At 44.8% G+C, this 25,059-nt stretch overlaps 1 pseudogene; it reads right to left on the bottom strand.

The window, feature by feature from the left end:
• Positions 1-1,849: 1,849 nt before the first annotated feature.
• On the bottom strand, positions 1,850-5,957 carry LOC103110609 (U2 small nuclear ribonucleoprotein B''-like; annotated as a pseudogene).
• Positions 5,958-25,059: the final 19,102 nt, after the last annotated feature.

Raw genomic sequence — 25,059 nt, 5'->3', positions numbered from 1 at the left:
GGTTTTGCTGCTGCCCTCATGCAGTCTCTTTCTCCAGGGCCTAGACGTTGTGGCCACCACTGCTGCTTCTGCCGGTGTTGTCATTGCAACTAGTCTGGATCCAGGTCCCATCCTGGGCTGTCAGACTAACTGCTTGGCATTCAAGCTGCCTGGCACCTACGTGCATAGCACCACCTGTGCATAGCACCACCCACCAAGGCATCTCCTCCGCTCACACTCCCCTGCCCCACTCTTCAATCAGACTCCATTTACACAGCTCAGGCCCTGGGACAAAATGATTCAGCATTCACAACAGTGACTGCAGAGCATTAAACCAGCACACAGCCTCTTGTAGGAGGTCCTGTGTGCCATGCACGTCGTGGACAAGGTCAAACACTTGATAAAGGTCCTGTGCTGAGCATAGACAGGTCTGGCCACGCATGGCTGAGTAACTGGCAGGCCTTGCACGCTGACTGACTCAGGTTTCTGAATATAAAATGTGAATATAGGGGAGCTGAATATAGGGGAGCTCGTTCTCTAGAAGGGCAGGGGCTGGGAGCATCAGATGGAGCAGTTTCTGGACCTGGCCCAGCCTCAGGGTCCACATTTTGCAGAGAAAGGCAGCAGGCAGAAGCTGAAAGGGCTGTTTTTCTCAGGGATCCTATGAGATATGGCCAAATGCACTGAGCTGAGTAGGGACTCAGATGAGGGCATGGCTCTTGAACCCTCCCCACTTCACTCACACACACACACACACACACACACACACACACACACACACACACACACACACACACCTCTGAAAGGGAATCAGCTAGCTTCTGAGCCACCTTGGGAAAACTCAGATGTGCTGAGGAGACGTGGGGAACGCTGGCACTCCTTGCTCCCTGAATGGGTCCTAGTTGGCTATAGGGCCCAGATCATCACTAAGTATTGAGTTACCAGTCTCTGAGATGCCTCCCAAGTCTCATGATCTTGGGTTCTTCAAGAAAAACATGACTATCCAGACTCCCAATGGGTGAGAAGTGATGGGAGGAAGAAGATATGAGGGCTCTGAACTCCAGCTCCATCAGCACCCAGAAAGAGAGGAGGAGAAGGAGAGGGACATACGGAGATAGTAATGTTATGAGTGGCCTGGAGGTGAAGAAAGGATTGAATCAAGAAGGAAAAGGGGGCAATTATGTATAAATGTAGATGGATAGTTCTAGAATGATGGTTGGTCCATGTCTACAACCTTAGGGGGACTGTGGTGGCTTGCAGTGGGGAAACTGAAGATTCAGAACCCTGGTGGTGGGAATGGAGTGGATTTATACCCCTGCTGACTGACATGTAATTTTCTAAATCAATATTAAATAACTAGTAAAATTTTTAAAAAGATTACTTAAAGCAATTGGGAATTTTTGCATCCTCCCTCTCCTATTCCCACCTCATCAAAGAACTGTGCCATTTGTTGTTTGCTTGGCGCTGCCTTTCTCTTCACCTGCTACTGTCCCTGGCCCCCACAGGGCGTGAAGTCACCTACTTTAAGGCGAAAATTTCCCCAAATCAAGCAGATGGCAGAAGGTCGGCATCTACTACCTTTGTTTTCTCCCTCTCACTTTCTTCTATACTTAGCTCAAAAGACCACTTTCAGTTTCCTTCCTAAATAATTTTTTGGAGATATTATCTAGAAATCGGTGGATTAGCCCCCACACTGGAATAGATCCCCAATGCTCTGACTTTCCTGGGATCAGAAGCACAGATGTCTCAGCATCTACAGTGTGCCTGGCCCCGGGCCACTATCACCTGGGCTCAATACCTCTCGCTTCTTGCTGCTGACAGCTTGGTGGGTTGTGTTGAGCCCTGTTTTCTGTATGGAAATACTGGAGGAACCTCAGAGAGGCTAGTAGGTCCCCAGAACTCCCTGGATGTCATGTAGCTTTTCCTTAAAACCTGTGCAGCACCCCTCACATGGATGGGGGCAGTAGTTGAAGGAAATATCATGAAGTTGGCGTTCTTTGTCTGCTTGGTTCAGTACTCAGTCCTTTTTTTTTTTTTTTTTTTGGAATACAAATGAAATTTTATTGCACAAAACTGAGTTCTTGATACTTTACAGCTTAAGAAACTTGAGAACTTAGTGAAGGCTTAAGAAAAACTAGGTGACTTTTTAAATCCACAAAATTTTCATTATTTACCCCTCTCCCCAACTTCTATCCCTGATTAATCTGCCTAATGAAATGTTATCAAAACAAACACTATAAATAACAATAAATCCTTCACAGGTAACTATCCCAGATGTTATTTCTTGGCATAAGTAATCTTCATGACATGGGATGGAGTGATCTTAAATCCTTGTAATGTATCCATGGGAGCTCCAGCCTGTCCATCATTTTCAAATTCAAAAAAGACATCACAAAAGTGATGTCTTCCAGGTACCAAATGTACTTCCTTCCAACCAGGAAACTGATCGAACAGCATCGATAACTGCATCTCATTAGTCTTTTCTGGTAAATTATTTAGAAATAAAATATATCACAGGCGGTGAAGCAGGTCTGCAGGTGTCTGTCTTTCTCTCCCCCTCTGCCTTCCCCTCCTCTCTCCATTTCTCTCTGTTCTATCCAACAATGGCAACAATAACAACAACAACTATAACAATAAAAGAAGGGAAGCAAAAGGGTAATAAATAAATAAATATTTTTTAAAAGAAATAAAATGTAGTTTGGAGGGTAATCATGGACCTGAGGATTTGGTGTTGAATTGCCTTGAGTACTGACTGAATTTAGAGTTCTCTGAACAGGCTTCTTGTTTGCTGTCGTATGCTTTACATTGGTTTGTTCTAGCCCTCCCCCACCAAGAGAATTAGATCAGTCCAGTTAGTTTTCGCGGGCCCACTTGGCCCCACCCCTAGGAACCCCACCAGAGTTCCAGGGTTCCTGAGTTACACAGTTGGAGAGTTTCAGAGTGCCAGAGTTGTAGAGTTCCTGAGTTGCAGAGTTCGAGAGTGGCAGAGACAGAGTAAGAGGGAGAGGCTCTATTCCTGAGTCCCAGAGTAAGAGAGAGTGCTTTGTGCCGCCGCAAAGAGACAGCAGAGTTCTGTTTGGTGATTAGTTTGTCTTAGTTTATGAATTGTTGTTCCTGAATAAAGAAATACAGCTTCCCTGCCCAGCCATTGTCTCCACGTCTCTGTTACCCACCTGTGAAGCCAGCCCGGCCAGCAAGAGCTTCCGAAATTTTAACAACAGTTTGCAATAGTTGCAGTCTGTTCCACAGTCTTGACTTTTCTTATTTTCTTTTTTCTTTTCTTTGTCAGCAAAAGTGCCACAAATTTTGGATATTGTTGTTTAAATTCAGAGGCTCCAGCTGGCTGGGCTAGCTTCACGGGCGGGTAACAGAGACTCAGGGACACACGGCTGGGCAGGGAAGCTGTATTTCTTTATTCAGGAAAAAGGATTCATAAACTAACCCAAACTAATCACCAAACACAACTCAGCTGCCTCCTTCCCCCGCAGCGGCGCCAAGCACTCTCCAACTCTGGAACTCTGGAACTCTGGCGGGGTTCCTTGGGGCGGGGACAAGTGGGCCGGTGAAAACTAGCAGGACTGAACCAATTTTCTTGGCAGGGGGAGGGCATACAACAATTCCCCCTTTTCTTTTTAACTAAATGACCACAGTATCAGGGGTGTGGGGTGAACAGAAACCTATATCATACAGGCATTTTTAAAAAAGAAACTGGCACAAACATGGAGAAACATGTAAGCAAGTAACAAGAACCAGTGTGCTGCCAAGGGAAGGCCTGAGGGGGCCATTTTTTGCCCCTGTGGGCAAAACTTTATTAGCTTAAAAGAAAAACATTTCTTGCCTCTGGGGGGCGTACTTGCCTCAACAGGCATTTGCATGGGGGCGGGGAACGGCCTAGAGTCCCAAAGGCAGCTGGCTGCAATTTACTTACTATGAAACAAAACTTGTTATTAGCATAACCATAGCGCAATCTAACATTTCTAATAGAGAAGGAATTTGAGACTTTTACATATCAACAACGTTTTTTTAACCTTTTGTTACACTCATTAAAGATGGAGACACACCCTAGGTGTGTGCAGGAAAGAAAACCTCAGGCATGAGAATAATTAGCATAGCCATTGTGTAATCTACCATTTCTAATAGAGAAGGTAATCGAGAGTTTTAAATATCAACAAGTCTATTTAACCTTTTGTTACACCCATTTAAGATGGAGACACACCCTAGGTGTGCGCAGGTCTTGTTTAGACCAACTTAGTTAAAATATATTGATTGTTAACTAATTTTTACCTCAGACTTTAAATGTAAGTTAATTTTATCTTTATGAGAATTACGTTGAAAACCTTTTTCATTTAACTTTGCCTAGTAAGAATTTAGCCTTAAAGTTACTGTTTACCAGACTTTAAACACACACATAAACATGGTCATTAATACACAAGGAGAGAAACCTTTGTTACGAAGACATGTCATTTTAAACACAAATTTAGATGTGTACTGTCTTAGTTGTTGGGGGGGGGTCACCATCTGGAGGTGGCCTCCCGTGCAGTTCCACTTCTAGGAATTGTAGGTTGCGATCTCTGGATGAATCTCTGCATACTCAAGCTTGTCTGCCTTCAGACCGGCGCTGAGGATATCGGCCAGGGTGCCCAGTTTCGGCAGGGAACCCGGGGGGTCTGGGAGGTCCGGGATCTGTATAGAATTCATAGCCTGAGGGCAGGCGGGCCAGCCTTGTAGAAGGCGCGGGCCGAGGTGCCCTGAGGTGGCGGCCATGATAGGCCGCCGCGGCCCTGCCCCATGGCCCTGTCATATCTGCTGCCCTGTTCCATGGCCCTGCCATGTCTGCTGTCCTGCTCGCAGCGGCCGAGCAGCGTGGAGGGATCTCGCGTCCAGTGCCCTGTGCCACGCGGTGGAGAGCTGGCTCTTGTGGGCTGGCCTCGGGCTCCTACGTGTTTGCATCAGGCTCCTGCATGTTGGCATCAGGCTCTAGCATGTTGGCATCAGGCTCCTGTGTGCTGGCGTCGGGCTCCTGTGTGCTGGCGTCAGGCTCCTGTGTGCTACGTGGCTGTGGGGCTGCGGGCGTGGTGCGCGGGGTTGTCTGGGCGCAGCCAGCTGGCTGGCTGCTCCACCAGGTGGAAAAGGCAGCTCCACACCTCGCCTCTTGCCCGCTGGCTCTTCCCGACTCTGCTGGCTGTTCTGAGTGTGCCCGAGTGAGTGGAAACCACAGAGTGGTCCAGAGATAAATGTTCCAGAAACAGCAAAACAGTCTCGTGAAGAAAGAGCAGAGGCCTTTGGAGACCTCTTCACAAGCAGAAGAGAAGGCCATAGTACATAGGTAGCCAAATTGTCTTCACTTATCTGAGAGATGCGCAGGTCAGGTCCACGTGGGCGCCATTTGTTGTTAAAATTTGGAGGCTCCAGCAGGCCGGGCTAGCTTCACGGGCGGGTAACAGAGACTCGAAGACACACGGCTGGGCAGGGAAGCTGTATTTCTTTATTCAGAAACAACGATTCATAAACTAACCCAAACTAATCACCAAACAGAACTCTCCTGCCTCCTTCCCCCGCAGCGGTGCCAAGCACTCTCGAACTCTCGAACTCTGGAACTCTCTCAGGGTTCCTTGGGGTGGGGACAAGTGGGCCCGCGAAACTAGCAGGACTGAACCAATTTTCTTGGCAGGGAGAGAGCTAGAACAACCCAATGTAAAGCATACAACAGGATATTATATCAGAATCTGTTTTTGCATACTGGATTCACATTGGTTTACCACAAAATGGAAATCCTTGTAACTGTCTCAAGGCATTTGTAGATGAACCCAACTCCTTAAATATAGCAAAGGCTTGTCCCCTCAGCTTCATGGTCTTTAAAACCACAATATCCACCACATGGCCAAACTCAGAAAACAGGGCATATATGGACCTCTTTTTTAAAATTTTATCATTCATATTTTTGATATATAAATTGTATGATTAGATCTGATATCCATTTTTTTTGGATTCCTGTTCAAACAGCCCTTCATTCCCTATATGCGGGCCTCCCTCTGTCCTCCCCAGTCAGATCCCCCTACAAGGCCACAGCCCAAGCAAGTGACCCTAATGTCCCATGAGACCAGCATGTCCGCCCCCACCTCCCTTAGATCAGTTCCTGGGAGAGCCGGGCTAGACACCTCTCTGTCTCACCACCCCGCCTCGGCCACTCTCAGATCTCACAGGGGAAGGTTTGGCCGGAGTGCAAACTGCAGCCAGAGAAGTCCAGAGCGCCGGCTAAAGCGTGCTCCCCCTCATCCTCTTTTTTTTAAAAAAAAGTGTTTTATTTGTTTGGGGTAAAGACAGATAAATTGAGAGGGAAGAGAGAGAGAGAGAAAGAGGGAGAGAGAAACACACCTGCAGCACTGCTTCATTTGTGAAGCTTCCTCCCTGCAAGTGGGGCCTTGGGGCTTGAACCAGAGTCCTTATGCACTGTAGCATGTATGGTCTACCAGATTTGCCACTGCCTGGCCTCCTCAGCCTCTTAAAAAAAAAAAGTCAGTCATAAGGTGTTTGTCCTTCTCCTAATGTTCCTTCATATTTCATCCAAGATATGGAAAATGAGAACATTTCACCATTTCTTACAGCTGAGTCCCTGTGTGTACTTATACTACAACCAACAGATACCAGGTGATCTCATTTTACAGATGGTACTTAAGAAGCAAGACACGAAAAGGGAAATACAGAATGAAGCTTGAACAGGTGGGGTGTATTACAGCAAAACAAAGGACTCTGGACTAGTGGGAGATGTTTTGAATACACAGTGCAAAGTGCTATAGGGACTTGGTGGAGGCAGTGGTGTGCAAACAGCTATCACAGGGAGATGAAGAAACCGTGCCCACAGTCTTTCTGGAAGTCACTATTCCTCCCACTAAAATGTTCTTTTTAAAGAAAGGGAAAGCTTGGTAAGCTTTCAGTATTTGCTTGATGAATAGAAGTAAATGAACAAACAAGGCCCGTGGTTCTCAACCTGGGTTGAGAACAATGGGTTGCACATTGTAATTATTTGGGGGAAGTTTTTGAGACAAGCTGCTACTTGAGAATTCTACCTAGAGATTTTCATTTGACTAATGTGAGCTAAGATCCAGAAATCGGAGGGGAAAAAAAGTTTCTTGGGTGATTTCAATGCATCCTCTGAAGTAGTATTTTCCGCTAAGATGAAATGAACCAGTGAAACAAATTTCTACCACCCTGGACCTCCAGACTTCCAGCTTTTAGCAGTGCTCTCTCACCTACAGTCTGTCCTTCACTCCTGTTATTCAAGAAAGAAATTGTGAACTGGAAGCTTTCTAAACTGTGGTGTAAATGTGACTGGCAGACATTTTAGAAATGGGGCTATAAGTATTCTGTAGGTCTTAGTCACTACTGAAGACAGCAAATCCTAAAAGGTTTTATACCCAGTCAACCCCAAACTGTAAAATGTCCATTGTGAGCTTGCTGTCTATTAGTGTATTATGCCTTAAAAATACCCAGAGCTTGCCCTCTGGTCCTTGGCATTTTAGAATGTGGCCAGAGACTATTTCCAAGGAAATGGCCTGACACTGGTGTCAGAAGCCAAGCAACAAAATTATGAAGCATTGCCTTTCTAGCTAGGGAAAACCAAAGGCTTCCTTTTTTATTCAGTGAATCCCACGCCACATAAAACACTTTATCACCCACTGAGCTGAGTTGAGTCCCAATTGTGCACACATCTGCATCTTGTTCCTGCTATTTCAAAGCCTTTGAGGGGAAGATATTCATCTTACTCCAGACCTCAGCTGCACACACACAGCCCCCCCCCCCATGCCTAGGCAAATGGAAGGTCACAGTAATATTCTTAACATAGAAAAATGTCAGGCAGAATAATTTAAGCTGCTTATAAGAAGAACAAACAAACAATATAGAAGTAAATCCTATCAGCTGGGGCCCTATTCGGGGAGTCCTGAGATTCCCAAACAGACATGATGGGCCTAGACCTCAAATAAATCCCTCTCTCCACTGTTACTGGTCATTTCTATCAGAAAAAACAAAACAGACCCCTTTGTGGGCCCCCATAGGACCTTGCCCTCAACTTGGATCAACAACAGCAGAGAATGTTGCAGCCTCCAAAGGGAGGCTGGACAACATACTCTCTATGCCACATGTGAGGAAGATGGGTCCTGATACTGGGGCAGCTTGGAACATTCCTACTCATGACCACAGAATGTGAGCTCAGATCTACAGGGATGCAGAGGTCACATAGTCTCCTAAGCTGAATATGGGTCCCAGATCACACCAAATCAATGGGGTTTATAGTGAACAATATTTACATACCTTTTCCATATTTGGGAGCTACTCTCTTCCCTGATCCAGCTTTTTCTAGCCATGGCATCGTCTTCTAGCCATGGCATCATCTTCCCAGACAATAACTAGGATCCACCTGCATATCAGATTTCAGACTCAGGGAAAAACAAACTAGTATAGCCACAGGCCCTTTGGAATATAGCTAAAATAGGCCTACTAGCTATCTACAAAAGGGAGATCCCCCCCAACTCTTCAGCCTTTAGGTTCATGATTAGTCAACAACTTGTTTGGCTTTATATGTTAACTCTCTTTTCAGCCACCAGGTTCCAGATGCTACCATGATGCTAACCAGACTTCTCTGGACAGACAACCCCACCAATGTGTCCTGGAGCTCCGATTCCCCAGAACCCTGCCCTACTAGGGAAAGAGAGATGCAGGCTGGGAGTATAGATCGACCTGTCAATGTCCATGTTCAGCGGGGAAGCAATTACAGAAGCCAGACCTTCCACCTTCTGCATCCCACAATGTCCTTGGGTCCATACTCCCAGAGGGTTAAAGAATAGGAAAACTATCAGGGGAAGGGATGGGATACAGAGTTCTGATGGTGGGAATTGTGTGGAGTTGTACCCCTCTTATCCTATGGTTTTGTTAGTGTTTCCTTTTTATAGATAAAATTAAATTAAATTTTAAAAAAAGCAAATTTAAAAAAAGAAAGAAATTATTTTACCAATGGGTTTATCTAGAGGAAGTCTTTAGACTACTTGCTCCCTCTCATCTGTTACTTCTTAGACTTTTAATGCTAAGATCCTTGTATTCTAACATTTTGAGAGTTAGCCTATGGTTTAACCCTGACTGATTTATCAAAACAATGATGATGATGATGGTGGTAGTGGTGGTTTTACTTAAAGAAAAGTCCTCCTGTGCACAGAATCATTTAAATGTGATTTTGTCTAAAGGCAGAATGAGATCCCAGTTTTCAAACCGGTTAATATTTTTCAAATAATTTGGAGAAACAAGTCAATCTTTTGATCTCCTTTTTGTGGTATCCACTCATAATTTACTTATCTTCATGATATCTTCACAGGGCATTACTATTCTCATTTCACAAACAAGGAAATTGAAGCTCAAAATGCAAAACACCTCCCCCTTGCTTAAATTGCATGAATTTTAGACAAGGTACAAATGACAGGAAATGGTAGGCCCTAAACTGCCCACCCCATGTTATTAACCCCCTACACCACAGCTATGTTAAAACTCCACAACTGATCATTTGTACCATAGTTGCTTGCTTTGTGTTTCTCCTACCCCCAAACTTGAACCTTCTAAGTGCTGCTCGAGGTGGCCGTGTTCCTCATATAGGGAAGGCTTTGAAATGCCTATGAGTCCCGTTTCAGGCATTCTCTCATATATTCCCTCCTATTCTTCACATAGATTAAACCAACTGTTTAACTGACATCTCTGTGTCCCAGTAGACTGAAAGTTTCCTGAGAGCAGGAGCTTTGATTTTTTTTTTTTTTTTTTAACTTTCATCATTTGCTTTTTTAGTGCTGGCCACAGTGTTTGGTACATACCACGCACTTAGTACTTGTTGGTGGTTGAGATGGATATTCTGCTGGATGAAGTATATGCCCCTGAGGCCAGGAAAATAGCTCATCAGCTGGTAGAGGGTAGGAGTTGTGTTCCTAGGTTCCTAGTGATAAATGAAGTGGAGCAGGGTTCAAATCCTCTGAATGCCCTTTGTGTTTCCTTTTATGTAAACTCTCTGTTGATAGCCTTTCCTGATTTTTCTGTTGCATTGTAAGACTTCTCACTGTGGGGACTGCATACATTAAGGAAATTAGCCCTTTGTTATGCGTGTTATAAATAGTCTTTACTGTTCATCTTTTGACTTTGTTTTTTGCATCTTTCTCATGTAGTTCAAGTATGTAAATGAACCATCAGAATTCTACTTTCTCTAGATGTTTCTTCATGCTTTGAAAACATTCTCCAGGCTAAAATGCAAAATTTTGCATGTTTTCTTCTAATACTATTATGACTCTCCCTTTTCAAGTTAAGCCTTTGATCTTTCCGAAATTTATTTTGGAATAAGATATAACAATAAATTTTATTTAGCAAGGTCTTTCATGGTTGGCTCGGCAGGCCTTGCACTAAGTTGAGACTGAACTCAGCTCCTAGGCAAGTTCCCACACTGAAAGCTTTTTTTCCGAGCTACTCCAGATGACTCCTGAAATTCATTCATTTGTTGGTTCATTCATTCAGTATGATGCTGCTTATTACATGCAATGTGCTTTGTTAAATGATAACAATTCAAGCACCAAGATGCAGTTCCCCCCCCCAGAGAATCCCACAGAGTACAGAGCACATATAAGCAGATAAGTCTTTCTCTTACCCCCTGCACTTATATCATTCTGCCTTGAAATCAGTAAGAGAAACTGGATCCTACAAGTCGCACTGTCTTAGCAGTCCCAAGTTGGTGTGCTTGTCTTTTTTCCACTTTTATTTACAATGTTTTAAGTAGCAGTTAACTGTTTAAATATAGATGTGTATGTGTGCATGCATGCGTGTGTGTGTGTGTGTGTGTGTGTGTGTGTGTGTGTACATACACACACACACTAAATATTACTAGAGAAGTGCTGGTTGTTACGAGAGTCTAATAAACACCACCTATCCTGGAAACAGAGGTGGGGGGCAGCTTTCTGAGGGTGGTGAGCAATAACTAGGTGCAGTCAATACTCAGTCGAAAGGTATTCCAAGTTGAAAGGGAAATATGAGCAGAATTGGGCAAGGAAGAACTCTTAAGGAACTCACAACAAGAAGTCGAGGAAGATGAAACTGAAGAAGCCAGTAGTAGGTCTTATATGATACAGAAGCATCTTAAACCTCATCCTGAGGGCAATGTGATTGAATACAGAATTTGGAACAAGGGAGTGCTATAACTTATGAAGAACAGAATTATGGAATCATCACAGACCCCTGCAAGCGTCAACCTGGCTTTGACCTAGCACGTTATGATCGGGCCCTCCTCAATCGCTATCCAACAGGCCATGGCCGGTTTGCCGCTATGTTCCATCACTGGGGAGCCAGAGACGAACCGAACTGCCCCTGCGGCTACAGACAGACTATGACCCACATAGTCAACGACTGCCACCTCTCCAGATTCAAAGGAGGTCTCGAAACTTTCCATCAGGCTCAACCTGACGCTGTTGACTGGCTATGGAAGAAGGGCAAACGCTAGAAGAAGAAGAATGGAATCTAAAAGTAAGAGGGGGACACTTAGGTTGGGGAAGAGTGCACCTGGTAGGGCCCAAACATTACCATGAATAGGGATGTGGTTCAAGACCCCAGACCCCACCTGTCTGTGTATATGTGTGCATGCTTGCGTGCGTGTGTGCGTGTGTGTTGTGGGGGGGGGGGAGTGGAGGCAGTTTAAGGAACTGTGAAGCAGGGCTGTAGGTATCTGTCTCTCTTTTTCTCCCCTCCCTTCTCCCTCTCCCATATTTCCCTCTTTCTAACATTGAAAAAATAAATAAATAAAGGAGGTACTTATCATAATAGTCCAGGTGTAATTGGTGAATAGTCCGGTTGTGAATTAAGTCAGTGATGGTAAGACTGGAAAGTAGGAGAGGTACAGGAGTAAAGATGGGATGTAACGCCTCCTCTCATCCCTTCTTAGTCTATATAATCTTGTATTGCTTCCTTCCAATGCCTTTCAACACATTGTTTTCCACCCACACCCCTCCCACCCCCATCCTCGCCACCTCTTGATTTGTCGATATAACAAGATAGGTCTTTTGGTTGCTCAAGTCTACCCACTCTTAGCTTTTGGTCTAGAGAAATTATTTCCTTGAGAAGTAAATAGAAAAATGCGTGTAGGTGGTAAAGAGCTTTCTGGTAGAAAGGAATCAAGTCTAATTGCTTTCTTTTTTGAGACGCAATGTTTTTAGACCTTCAGATGTGTTTCACTTGTTAAAAGCCTGGTTGGCCACAAGTGTTCATTTCTATGCCCTACCAAATTTTTGCCAAAATGATAATACAGAAGTAAAAAAGGGACACAAGCATATAGAGGACAAGAGAGCAATAGCAAACATGATATTTAAAATGATTTTTTGTAATATGTAAATCAGGTTAATAAGTGGTCATCAGATTAACAGAGCAGAGCAAATTATAACATAAAAGTCTGTCCTAGAAAATTCTGGCATTTAGATTAACCCAAAGAATCCTAAGAGACTCTGGAGATTTGGAGATTCTGCGGAGAAAAAGGGATAGACTGGTCTGAAAGCAAGAATTGCTGTTTGAAAGTCTGCACCTAGTGCCCTGGGATTCCTTCCAAAGTGATCAGGGAGATATCCCAGCCTGTTAGAACAAGAGACTTCCGTGCCTGAACTCCAAGATTCATATCTCAGCTCTGACATATACCCTATGTGAATGATGCTTTCCTGCCTCTCTCCCTCCCTCCCTCTCTCCTCTCTCCCCCTCCCCCTCCCTCTTCTGTTTAAAATACATTTATCAAAGACTCATCATGCAAAACTCTATTTGGTGAATCCTTTCAAACAAAACTCTAGCTACCCCTGTCCTTGAACAGACAAGTTCTATTATTTCACTATGTGATGAACCTGGCATTTCTTTTCTGTATTCTAATGCATCCCTCTCTTACTACCAGCACCTTCTTTAGCATTCTGAGGACTGTGCGTAGATATAGATGCCCAATTTCTCTCTTCTCTTATTCCCTCACTCCCTTCCTTCTTTTCTTCCTATCTTTCTTTTTCCTCTTGTTACTTTATTGGGGAGGGTGTAGAATTAATGGATTACAGTGCAGTCCCTGACAGAAGTGCATAATTTCTCGTGTCCTTGTGATAGATGTCTGCAAAACACTGTCTCCTCCCAACTGGGGTTCTTTCCACCAAGGTACACCAACCAGAATGTCAAAGCTTCCTCCCAGGCCCCTCCCTTCCTCTTCTTCTCCAGATTTCCTTTCTTTGCAATATTCCAACCCCAGTCCAAATTTTACTTTGTGTTTTCCCTTTCTGTTTTTGTTTCATAAGTTCCACCTATGAGTGAGACCAGCCGGCCAGTATCCATTCTTCTCATAGAAAAATGCCCTATATCTGAATTGGAATCATTTCACAGACTTGACTATTCTCTGCCCTATTAACTGTGCTGTTCTCCCGCTGCAGACCAGGAGATCAGCACTGAGAGGATGCGAATCCCTGGCCAGCATTATATAATTGAGAGGGTTACCATACAGCCTGAAGGAGCTGGACATAAGTCAGAGCTACAGTGTGAAGTTTCTGTCTCCTAAACTGGTCATCTCGCCTTCATACAGTTAAGCCTCTCAGAAAGTCATGTACCTGTTCTGTTCTTCTCTAGAGAGGAGCTTCGAGGACAGGCTACAGGCACAAGCTCCCTCCCCACCACCAGGGATGCTCCCTGGTCAGAGCTACACTGGCATGCTTCTCCTGGAAGCCCCAGGAAAAGAAGTGCAGGCCAGTGGCATGAGGATGTGGCCGCTTTCAATCCCTGTCTTTGTGGATGGTGGGCCGTGCCTCCCCTGAGCACATCTCATCAAATGCTCCCCCATCTGTGTCTTAGGTCATGAAAATGTCCACAACAGGAACCACCTTGACAAGACTTCAATGTTTCAGGCCTTTGGAGGGGTTGTAAGGGAGGGAAGAGGGACTAGAGCTTGTTTCCCCAAGACTTAAAAAGTCTGTCACTCCTTATCTCAACAAAGAATTGAGGAGAGAGAGCATGATTTTCAGGAATTTTAAACTTTATTTGGGAAAATTGAGAACACTCACATGTTAGGCAGAGAGAGATACATATGCCCCAGAGCTCTCATACTGGCATGTTGATGGGGTGCTCACCTAGGGCTGGGAGCCAGATGGGGGTGTGTGAGGGGGGTGGGGACACAGTGCTTGTACTCACATGGCGACCTGGGCAGAGAGCAAGTCACACCACAAGTCTAGCTTTTAACACCCAAGTCCCACCCCTGCCGCCTTTCCAAGCCACACCTGTCACCACTCCCATTTCTTGGGCGGTACCCTCCAGGTACTTCTGTCCCTCACCAGAAATTTCTTCAAGGAAGTTCATCTACGCCGGTGACATCTGCTGTGCAACTCAGGCATCCAAGTTCGACATCCTCAAGGAAACACTCACGAAAGACATGTCTCTGATATCTGATTACTGTAAAAAATGGCGACTAATCCCTAGCACTGCAAAAACGGTATCATCTGTTTTCCATCTACACCATGCCTCGGCCTCGCGTGAGCTTAATGTGCAGCTTGGCGATACGAGAATCCGGCATGAAGCCCAGCCAGTCTATCTTGGCGTTACTCTCTATCGCACTCTGTCATTTCACAAACATCTCATAAAAACTGCAGCAAAGGTGGGCGCGAGGAATAACATCATTGCAAGACTGGCCAGCTCCTCATGGGGCGCTAGTGCTTCCACACTACGATCATCCTCTCTGGCATTATGCTATTCCACTGCAGAATACTGTGCCCCAGGATGGTTCCTTAGCCCCCATGTCCACTCGGTCGATTCCAAATTATATTCCTCCATGAGGATAATTTCTGGAACCATCCGTCCCACCCCGGTTCCATGGCTGCCAGTTCTCAGCAACATCTCCCCGCCAGATATTCGTCAGGATGCGGCATCATCTAAGTTCATTTCCCACGTCTACGCTCTACCGGACCTGCCAATATACGCGGATATCTTCGCCCACCCTGTCCAACGCTTGACGTCTCGTCACCCAATCTGGTCCCCTACGCCTACACTGAACTTCTCTGTTCCAGACTCTTGGAAACAGAGTTGGCAGTCAGCTGAGGTAAAGAACAAACACCTCATCACAGACCCCTGCAAGCGTCAACCTGGCTTTGACCTAGCACGTTATGATTGGGCCCTCCTCAATCGCTATCCAACAGGCCATGGCCGGTGCGCCGCTATGTTCCATCGCTGGGGAGCCAGAGACGACCCGAAATGCCCCTGCGGCTCCAGACAGACTATGACCCACATAGTCAACGACTGCCACCTCTCCAGATTCAAAGGAGGTCTCGAAACTTTACATCAGGCTCAACCTGATGCTGTTGACTGGCTACAGAAGAAGGGCAAATGCTAGAAGAAGACCAGGGTGAGACAGCAGTCAATGTGACGGCAAAGAGGTTACAATTCCTCTAGCCAGCCTACAATGCTGCCCTCAGGGCTCATTTGCTATTCAATTAAAATAATGGGCTCTCAGAATGCTGAGGCCAGAGCATCCTTAAATAGAGAATCACTGCTCCTAGAATCATTGTCTTCTTGAGTGCAGGAATGAGGAAATTTCCAGTCTCGTGTTGGAAGGGCCCTCAAGAGTTACCTGTCTTGTCTTTTCCCCCAAGTGACAGGAATTTCTTTTTCTTTCTTCTTTTTTACTTATTTTTTAAAAATTTTATTAGTGGTTTAATATTGATTTACAAAACTGCATGTCAACAGGGGTATAAGTCCACACTGTTCCCACCACCAGTGTTCTGAATCCTCAATATCTCCACAAACCACCACAGTTCTCCTAAGGTTGAAGACATGAGTGAACTGTCATTTCTACAACTATCTGTCTACATTCGTACAAAATTGTCCCCTTTTTCTTCCAGGTCCATTCCTCACTTCTCCTCCAAGCCACTTAGGATCTTAGTACTACAGCCAAATGTCCCTCCCTTTTTCCTTCTCTCTCTCTCTCTCTCTCTCTCTCTTTCTCTTTCTCTCTCTGGGTCCTGATGGAGCTGGAATTCGGAGCCCTCTTATCCTCTTCTTCCCATCACTTCTCCCCCACTGGGAGTATGGATCAAAGTTGTTTTTGGGGTTCAGAAGGTGGGGTTCTGGCTTCTGTAATTGCTTCTCTGTTAGATATGGGCTTTGGCAGGTCAATCCATACCCCCAGCCTATTTCTATCTTTCCCTAGTGGGCTAGAGCTCTGGAGAGGTGAGTTTCCAGGACACACTGGTGAGGTCATCTGCCTGGAGAAGTCAGGGTGGAATCAGCATCTGCAACTTAGTATCTGGAAGGTGGCAGGACATAAGGTGAGACAAAGTGGCTAATGAACAGGAACTAAAAAGTAGGAACAGAACAGATGAGATTAGGGATCTTAGGGTGAAAGGAAGCTAGGAAATCCATGTTAGGCATGTGTCTAGGGGCCCACAACTATGATAGCTTTTTTTTTTTAAATTTTTATTTATAAAAAGGAAACGCTGACAAAAACCATAGGGTAAGAGGTGTACAACTCCACATAATTCCCACCACCAGAACTCTGTATCCCATCCCCTCCACTCCCCTGATAGCTTTCCTATTCTTTATTCCTCTGGAAGTATGGTCCAGGGTCGTTATGGGGTACAGAAGGTAGAAGGTCTGGCTTCTGTAATTGCTTGCCCATTACTGCAATCTAGGTGACAGGAATTTCATCTGTGGAATCCAAGAGTAGCACTGGTATGGCCCCAACACTTTGTGACTGTGAGGAAATGCTCAAAGTGGCCAATGTGTGCACCCTTTTCTGTGGCTCAAATTCTGAAGAATTAAGTGAAGGACCTGTACTCTTCCCCCACTCACCTCAAGAACTCTGGAACTCTATTTTCTCTTCAAGCTTCATCCTCCATCTGAGAGTGGAGAAGAGGCTTCAGAACCTCTTTCAAATGTTTTCACCACTTATTTGGAACATCCAGCCTTACAAACCAATCCTGACAAGAAGTAAGAGGAAATGGGAAATTCTTACCACTCTCCACTTGAGAACTATGGATTATTTTTGTTGCTATTTTTGCCCTCCCCTGCCCAGTTTGGGTGTGTGTGTTGGGGGGGTCTTTATAGTCATAATTAAAACAACCTGTTCTGTGAACTATTATAGAGTCTGGGAAAATTTGGTCCTCTGCTTCCTTGCATCCATTGCAAACTCTGACCGCAGCCTATCATCATTAGAAAATAGCTTGTCACCCACTCAGTTCCCTGTCTCCTTCTTAAAGGAAAATATTTATATTATGCCACAGAAAGGGTTTCCATGGCAGTGACGATGGTAACACTGGTTGCCTTGGCAACCACTTGAGTCCATCTTGAGTTCTCTGAAATCTCCTTCAGAGACAAATAAGGAAAAATTGTCAAAAGTGCTATTGGACTGGTAGGATACCCCTAGTTCTTTTCTGACACCTTCTTCCAGTTCTGCTCTCATGCGTCTACTTCTGTGTATTCACAGGGATTTTTTTCATGTTTTCTGCTCTTTCACCTTCCCTTGCCTTAACACACTAAGGAGCCACTGCCCAGAGCTTTGCATATGGCTAAGGACTGGCATGCAGAGTCATGCCAAAGATAGCAGAGGGGGCAGAATAAACACATCCATGGTCCTTTATATAGAGCTCACTGCCTGCCTCTGGAGACTGAGCGTGTGGTCCTCTGTCAGCCCACAGCGGTGCTGAAAGACGAGACTGAAGAGATGGAGAGGCCAGGAGGTTCAGTTCCCAGTCAATACGTACTGGCAAGCTGAAGCTCTAGGCCTCCACTTTCTCGTCTGTAAAATCAAGGAGTTGATTGGAGGACTCTTCTGGCGCCTACATTCTAGAACTTTTAATCTGGGAAAATAGCAAAATGGATATGCAAAAATATTTTTATGCCTGAGACTAAAGGTCCCAGGTTTAATCTCCAGCACCACCATGAGCTGGAACTGAGCAGGGCTCTGAAACACACACACACACACACACACACACACACACACACACACCATATTCTATACTTTTTATCAATAAGAACATATTGTCCCTCATCTCCCAAAGGGGCAGACACTTACTTCTCTTAGCACACCCACTGGGAATGCAGACAGAACCCTTGTGCATGTGTGTGTGTGTGTGGGGGGGACTCCAGGGAGGAAAAGCAATGTGCCTACAGGCATGAGTCAGTGCCTTTTAAATCATAAAACTCAATGTGCTCGCACATAAAAATATCATTATTGTCCTCATTATTAGCACAGTAGCACTAAGCTAAGGATCTGCTCCTTAGAATGACTAGAAACTCATACTTTTCTCCAGGAAGCTGAGTAAATAAATCAGTGAACCCTCTTTGGGATGAAGTGATTTTTTTATTTCCTGAAGAAAGAATCTTTAACACAATTCAAGTCCATCACTTTGCCTCTTATTGAAAAGTAGTTTGAAAAGCAAAAAATGCTGACATATTTTCTTCCAGTCTTCTTCCAACTTCTAATTGATTGGAAGAAAACTTTTAAATCATCTCTATTACTACAAGACAGAAATGCACAGAAATCCCGAGGGGGGAGGACTAGAATAAAGGCATCACATTCCTTGATTTACAAACATAGTACAAGTCTATAGTACTCAAAATTGTGTGGTACTAGAACAAAAAATAGACAATCATCAGTGGAATATAATTGAAAGCCCAGAAATAAGCCTCACATTTATAGACAGTGAAACGATACAGAGACCTGGAACATTAAATGGAGCAAGGAAAGCCTCTGTAAATGATGTTGGGGAAACTGGGTGACCACATGCAGAAGAATGAAACAGAAACACAAAGTAAACTCAGATGGATTAAAGATGTAGGTATTAGACCAGAAACCATAAAGAATAAGATATTGACAGAACACTACCTGTTATCTGGTATGGAAATATATTTGGAGTCTCAAATCCAAAAGCCAGGAAACCAAAAGGAAAGATAAACTACTGGAACTACATCAAGCTGAAAAACTTCTGCATAACAAAGCTACCATCACCAAAGACAGACAGACATCCTACAGAATGAGAAAATGTGTCCAGCAAAGAGCTGATAGACAACATGTGCAATGAACTCACAAAATTTGGTAACAACAACAACACACACACAAAAAAAAACTCTACTAAAAATGTAGTAGAAAAACTGAACAGTTCTCCAAAGAAGATAGTCAGACAGCCAACAAGTATATGAAAAAATATTAAAAATCACTGATTATCAGAGACACAAATAAATCAAAATAACCCTGTGAAAATGGCCCACATCAAAAAGGACAGAAACACATGTTGATCAGGATATAGAGGGAAGGGAATTCTCCCAAACTTGGTAGGAATGCAAATTAATGCAGCTCTTGTGGAAGATGGTATGGAAATTTTTGAAAACATCAAAAATCAATCTATCATATGACCTAACAGTTCCCCTCCTTGACATGTTTTTTTTTCTTTTTTGCCTCCAAGTTTATTGCTGGGGCTCAGTGCTGGCACTATAAATTCTCTGCTCCTGAAAGCCAGTTTTTCCATTTTACTAGATAGGACAGAGAAAAACTGAGAGAGGAGGAGGAGAGATAAAGGGAAAGAGAAAGATAGGCACCTACAGACCTGCTTCACGGCCTGTGAAATGTTCATTCTGCATGTGGGGAGCCAGGAGCTCAAACTTGGATCCCTGTGTGGGTCCTTGCACTTAGTACTATGTGGGCGTAACTGAATGTGCCACCACTCGGCCACCAACATCTATTCAAAGAACATAAAAATACCTATGTAGAAGAATTATGCAGTGGGGATGAGCAGTAGCGTGCTGGGTTAAACACACATGGCAAGAAGCGCAAGGACCAGCATAAGGATCCAGGTCTGAGCCCTGGCTTCCCACCTGCGGGGGAGGGGCAGGGGGCGTTGCTTCACAGGTAGTGAAGCAAGTCTGCAGGTGCTTATCTTTCTCTCCCACAACAACAACAAAATGGAGAAAATGGCCTGCAGGAGCAGTGGATTCGTAGTGCCGGCATTGAGCCCCAGCTATAATGCTGAAGACAAAAAATAAATAAATATAAAAATATATTTTTAAAAAAGAATCATGCGTAACTATATTCATGTCGGTGCTGTCTGTAATAGCCAACATTTGGAAACAACCTTAGTGTCCAACAACAAATAGATAATTAGGAAGTCAGGAGGTAGCACAGCGGGCTAAGCACAGGTGATGCAAAGCCCAAGGACCACTGTAAAGAATCCTGGTTCGAGCCCCCGGCTCCCCACCTGCAGGGGAGTCACTTCACAAGTGGTGAAGCAGGTCTGCAGGTGTCTATCTTTCTCTCCCCTTCTCTGTCTTGCCCTCCTCTCTCCATTTCTCTCTGTCCTATCCAATAATGATGACAACAAGAATAACTACAACAATAAAACAAGGGCAACAAAAGGGAATAAATAAATATGAAAAAAAATAGATGATTAAATAAGTTGTGGCATAGATACACAGTGGAGTACTACACAGCTTTAAGAAATGATATATTCGCCTTTGTTACAGCATGGAAAGAGTTAGAGGAATAATGTTGAGCGAGATAAACCAGAACAAAGATGAATACCAGATGTTTTCACTCACAGAAGGACTCCAAGAAACAAAGCAAAGAACAATATAGACTTAATCTTCAGTGGACTACAGTTGATCTGAGCAGATCAAGGGACTCAAAAGGAGGAAAGGAGAATTACTAAGGGGAGGTTGGGACCTAAGTCCCTTTGGTGGAAAAAGGTCATCGCACTGAAGATTAAATCTATATTGTCCCTTGCTTTGTTTCTTGACAGGTGTAACTGAGGCCTTTTAGATAGAATTCTGGGAGCATTTAAGCGTATAGATATGAGTGTCTGCATGGGGGTGTGGTGGGGGGAGATTAGTGTGGTTGGGGGACATTTCAGGGCAGAACTAGAACCTGAGGGTAGAATGGACATAAAGAACCTTCCACAATTCAGAGCCCTCAGCCATGGAAGAGCAGAGCATGAATGATGAAGGATGTGGCCCCAAGGCTGCTCTAGAAGCACTGCTGAGCAGGCTAGAGAGCTGAATGGAGCTTCTGGGGAGGCAGGAGCTGAGCTGGAGGTGTGTGGAGCTCTGGACACGTAGCCTAGTGCGCAAGCACAGGTTGGTGCTAAGTTTTCAGCAGAAAATGGCCAAGCCAATGGGGCGACTCAATGCCAGGTAGACTCACCCAATCTGGATAGTCGTTCAGTGAAGCTTCTTGGAAGCTGGGCAGCTCTGTGCATGATGTCATCCATCATCACCCCTCCCCCCGCCCCCATCCAGGGATGCACATCAACTGCAGAAGCTGGAGGGAAATCAGAAGCCAAGTCAGAGAAGACTCGGGTAGGTGGGAAGAGCGAAGTGGGTGTCATTGCCTCCAGAAGGGGTTGGGATTTATTTGTGTCAGAGTATAAAAGGGGAGCTGGTGGGTAGGAGCGCTAGGGTGCCGGACTTTGATTAGAATGAGGAAAGCCACTTTGACTGCAACCACACAATGGGCTCCCTGGAGGAGGTTCTAAGGAAAGTGGACAAAATGTGTGACCCATGGGGACAGCTACCTGTGCCAAGTCCTAACTGTGTGCTTTTGTCCTTCATGTGAAAAGTGAAGAGGAAAAATGGGACTGACCTCCTGAGACTATTGTTTGAAGGTTTAGAGTCTGTGGTTTTTGTTCTTGCTTTCATCATCACCTAGGAATTACTGTCCCAAGCCAACATTCTTCAGCTAGAAACAGAGAGAGAACGTGAGAGAGAGAGAGGCAGAGACAGAGTGAGAGAAATACCAGAGCATCCAAGCTTCCCACAGTGCACTGTGGTTTGGCCAGGTTCAAACCCAGATTGTGGGGCTGGGGAGACAGCATAGCGGTTATGAAAAAATCATCATAAGCCAAAGCTGGTCAGTTCTCTGGTCTCTCTCTGTCGCTCTCTGTCTCATTAAAATAAAGATATATAAACAAATAAAAATAAAACCTGAGTTACATGTATGATAAAGCAGCAACACTTTTTAAAAAATGTTTGTTTACTTAATAGGACAGAAGTAAATTGAGAGGGAGGAAGAGCTAGAGTGTGAGAGAAAAAGACAAACTTGCAGCTGTGTTTCACCGCTCAGGAACTTCCTCCCGCAGGTGGGGAGCAGAGGCCTGAACCCAGCAGGGACCTGGATGGCAATGTGTATACTCAGCCAGGTGTGCTGCTCCCCAGCCCTCAGCCACCTGTTTATATGTTATTTCTTGCAAAGAGATATGCATAAAGCTCTTGCCTACACAAAGATTATAGATATAAATATTTATTATCTATACATATATGCATACATATTTTTTTTTCATTCTGGAAACCAGGAATATAGAAAAGGGGACATATGGTTATCTGGGTAGCAGCACAGCATCTAGAGCTTTGAACTGAGATGTATGAGGTCCTGAGTTCAATTCCCAGCATCACATGAACCAGAGTGATGTTCTGACTTTCACTCCTTCTCTCTCACACTCAAGCCAACAAACAAGAGGGTCAGGTGCTGCACCTAGTTGAATGCAGGTGTTGCCATGCACAAAGACCTGGGTTCAAGCCCCTGGTCCCCACCTGGGGTGCTGAGGGAGGGGTGAGCTTCATGAGCCCCCAAGCAGTGAAGCAGGCCCATTGTCTAGGGGAGCTTTCTTATCAGTCTGGGAATCTATGTTTTCTGCAGTCTTTGATCAGTGAATAGACACATACACATGCATGAGGCTCGTGGATTGTTATAGGCAGGTGTTGAAACCTCATTTCTGGAAACAATGGGCCAGAAACAAGGGTCATGGATGCTAGAGGTCATTCCTGCCCTGAGGGACACTGGACATGACCATGACACAGAGAAGAAGGTCTGGGCTTCCATGGCAGTTGGCTCAGACTTCTTGTCACAAGTTGAACACTCTGACCCTTGGGCATGTCACAAAATCCTCACGCTTCAATTTTTATATCTGTAAAGGAGGCAAAAGTTGCTCACTCCACAGCATGATCACCAAGATTAAGTAATCATGAAGCAGATGTCTGTTTTATTATTTGGGCACTTAAAAATCTTTAAAAATAGGAGTCAGGTGGTAGCGCAGTAGGCTAAGCGCACATGGCGCAAAGCGCTAGGACTGCTGTAAGAATCCTGGTTCAAGCCCCAGCTCCCCACCTACAGGAGAGTCACTTCACAGTCGGTGAAGCAGGTCTGCAGGTGTCTATCTTTCTCTCCCCCTCTCTTTCTTTCCCTCTTCTCTCCATTTTTCTCTGTCCTATCCGACAACGACTGCAATAAGAATAACTACAACAATAAAACAAGGGCAACAAAAGGGAATAAATAAATAAATATTAAAAATCTTTAAAAATAAGCAATGATGACCTACGTGACCCCTACCCCGTTATAGGGCAGAGTAGGTCTGATTAATATTCCTTTCCTTGCTCCCCAAAGGCATGTGGTTCTCTGGACACAATAGCTGGTCTACAACAGCCTGCTAGCAGGTCTTTTTATCTTTGACCACTGTTCTCTCCTTTCGGCTTGCTTTGTGTGACTCACCCTTCTTTGCAATTAGCTGTGATGTTCTGCTGGAGGCTTCCATTATAAATAAGGGAAGAACAACCACTTTGGCCTAAACAGGGTCTGGCAGGCTGGATTGTTTTACCTCCTGACTTTCTGCCAAAGAGACAGCAGATGGGCCCTGAGGCACAGGGCGCTGTCCTACTCCCCCCCCCCCCATTTTGTCTCCTGACTTGGGTCCCCAAGTCCACACACACCTACACACACACTGTCACCTGGCTGGCTGGCCGGGGAGAGTCCAAAGCTAGAGTGGTGAGGAGGCAAATTCTATCTGTTCTCTTGGAGACCAGCTTCCTTCCAATGAGACTGCATAGTTGAACTCCTCCCTTCTCTGTACGGACACGGACACGGTTAGGAGACAGAGGCGGCAGTGTTGAAGCTGTCCTCACTCCCAAAGGACTTAGCATTTTCCAGGGGATGAAAACAGGTGCATGAATAGTTCTGAACCTCTAGCATTGCACGGCAGGCACCAAGCAGCTGGTACAGAAGCGCTGAGAAGGGCCAGAGAAATAGCTCACCTAGATAATGAGCCTGCCCCTCCCCCTCCCCCCTCCAAACACACATGCTGAGAAGCTTAAATGCCTTTCTCTCTCTCCCTCTGTCTCTGTCTCTGCCTCTTTTTTTTTTTTTTTTGGTCTCTGATAATGTCAGCCCGTAGTGGTTGAAATGTCAGCTCAGAGTGATAAACCCTGGTAACAACATCAACAGAAATTAGAAGCACAGAGAAGAAGGAGATTTTCCACCCACAAGGGCCTGGGAAAACAAAATTATTGCCAGTTATTGAGCACCTACTATGTGCAAGGGACTGTCCCTATCCTGTCTAATCTATACAGTTTAGTAAAGAATGGGATTGCTGTCAGTCCACTTTACAGATGAAGAAATTGAGGGTCTAAAAGAGTGAGATAACTTTCCTAGAGTCACATAGCTAATATAAGAGAAAACCAGGACAAGATTTTGAGTCCAAAAATGTGTGGGTTTCTTTTATCCCCCTTCCCCCAGGAAGCCATACTGCCTACGTTTTAGAGAAAACAAACAAACAAACAAACTGAAAGTGATCAGGCTTGAGAAGAGGCTGAGGCTTGAGGCAGCTTTGTGACAGGAGGACACCCCCGGCTCGCCCCTTCCCTGGGGACAGGGAACACACTGCCTGCTGGAGACACAACTAAGATCTTGTCCTTGTCCTCTTCTTTCTGCCCACAGGGATTAAGGAAGTCATATGGAAGGCCCCTCCCTCTTTTTCCCCCTATTACCACCAGGGTGATCACTGGGGCTCAGTATCAACACTGCAAATCCTTCCTTCTTTCTTTCCTTTTTAATATTTAATTTATTTTGGATGACAGAGAGATACAAAAGGATACAACAGAGAACTACCAGAGCTTTGTTTAGCTCTGGTTTACGGTGGTGCTAGGGATTAAGCCTGAGACTTTGGAGCCTCAGGCATGAAAGCATTTTGCATAACAATTATGTTGTTTCTCTAGCCCCTCCCTCCGCTCCCTCCCTTCATTTCTCTTTCTTTTTCTCCT

This window comes from Erinaceus europaeus, chromosome 9, assembly GCF_950295315.1.
Source record: "Erinaceus europaeus chromosome 9, mEriEur2.1, whole genome shotgun sequence".
In the NCBI taxonomy this organism is placed as follows: domain Eukaryota; kingdom Metazoa; phylum Chordata; class Mammalia; order Eulipotyphla; family Erinaceidae; genus Erinaceus; species Erinaceus europaeus.
The sequence above is the reverse complement of the archived record's forward strand: the minus strand, read 5'-3'. Positions and strand labels throughout refer to the sequence as shown.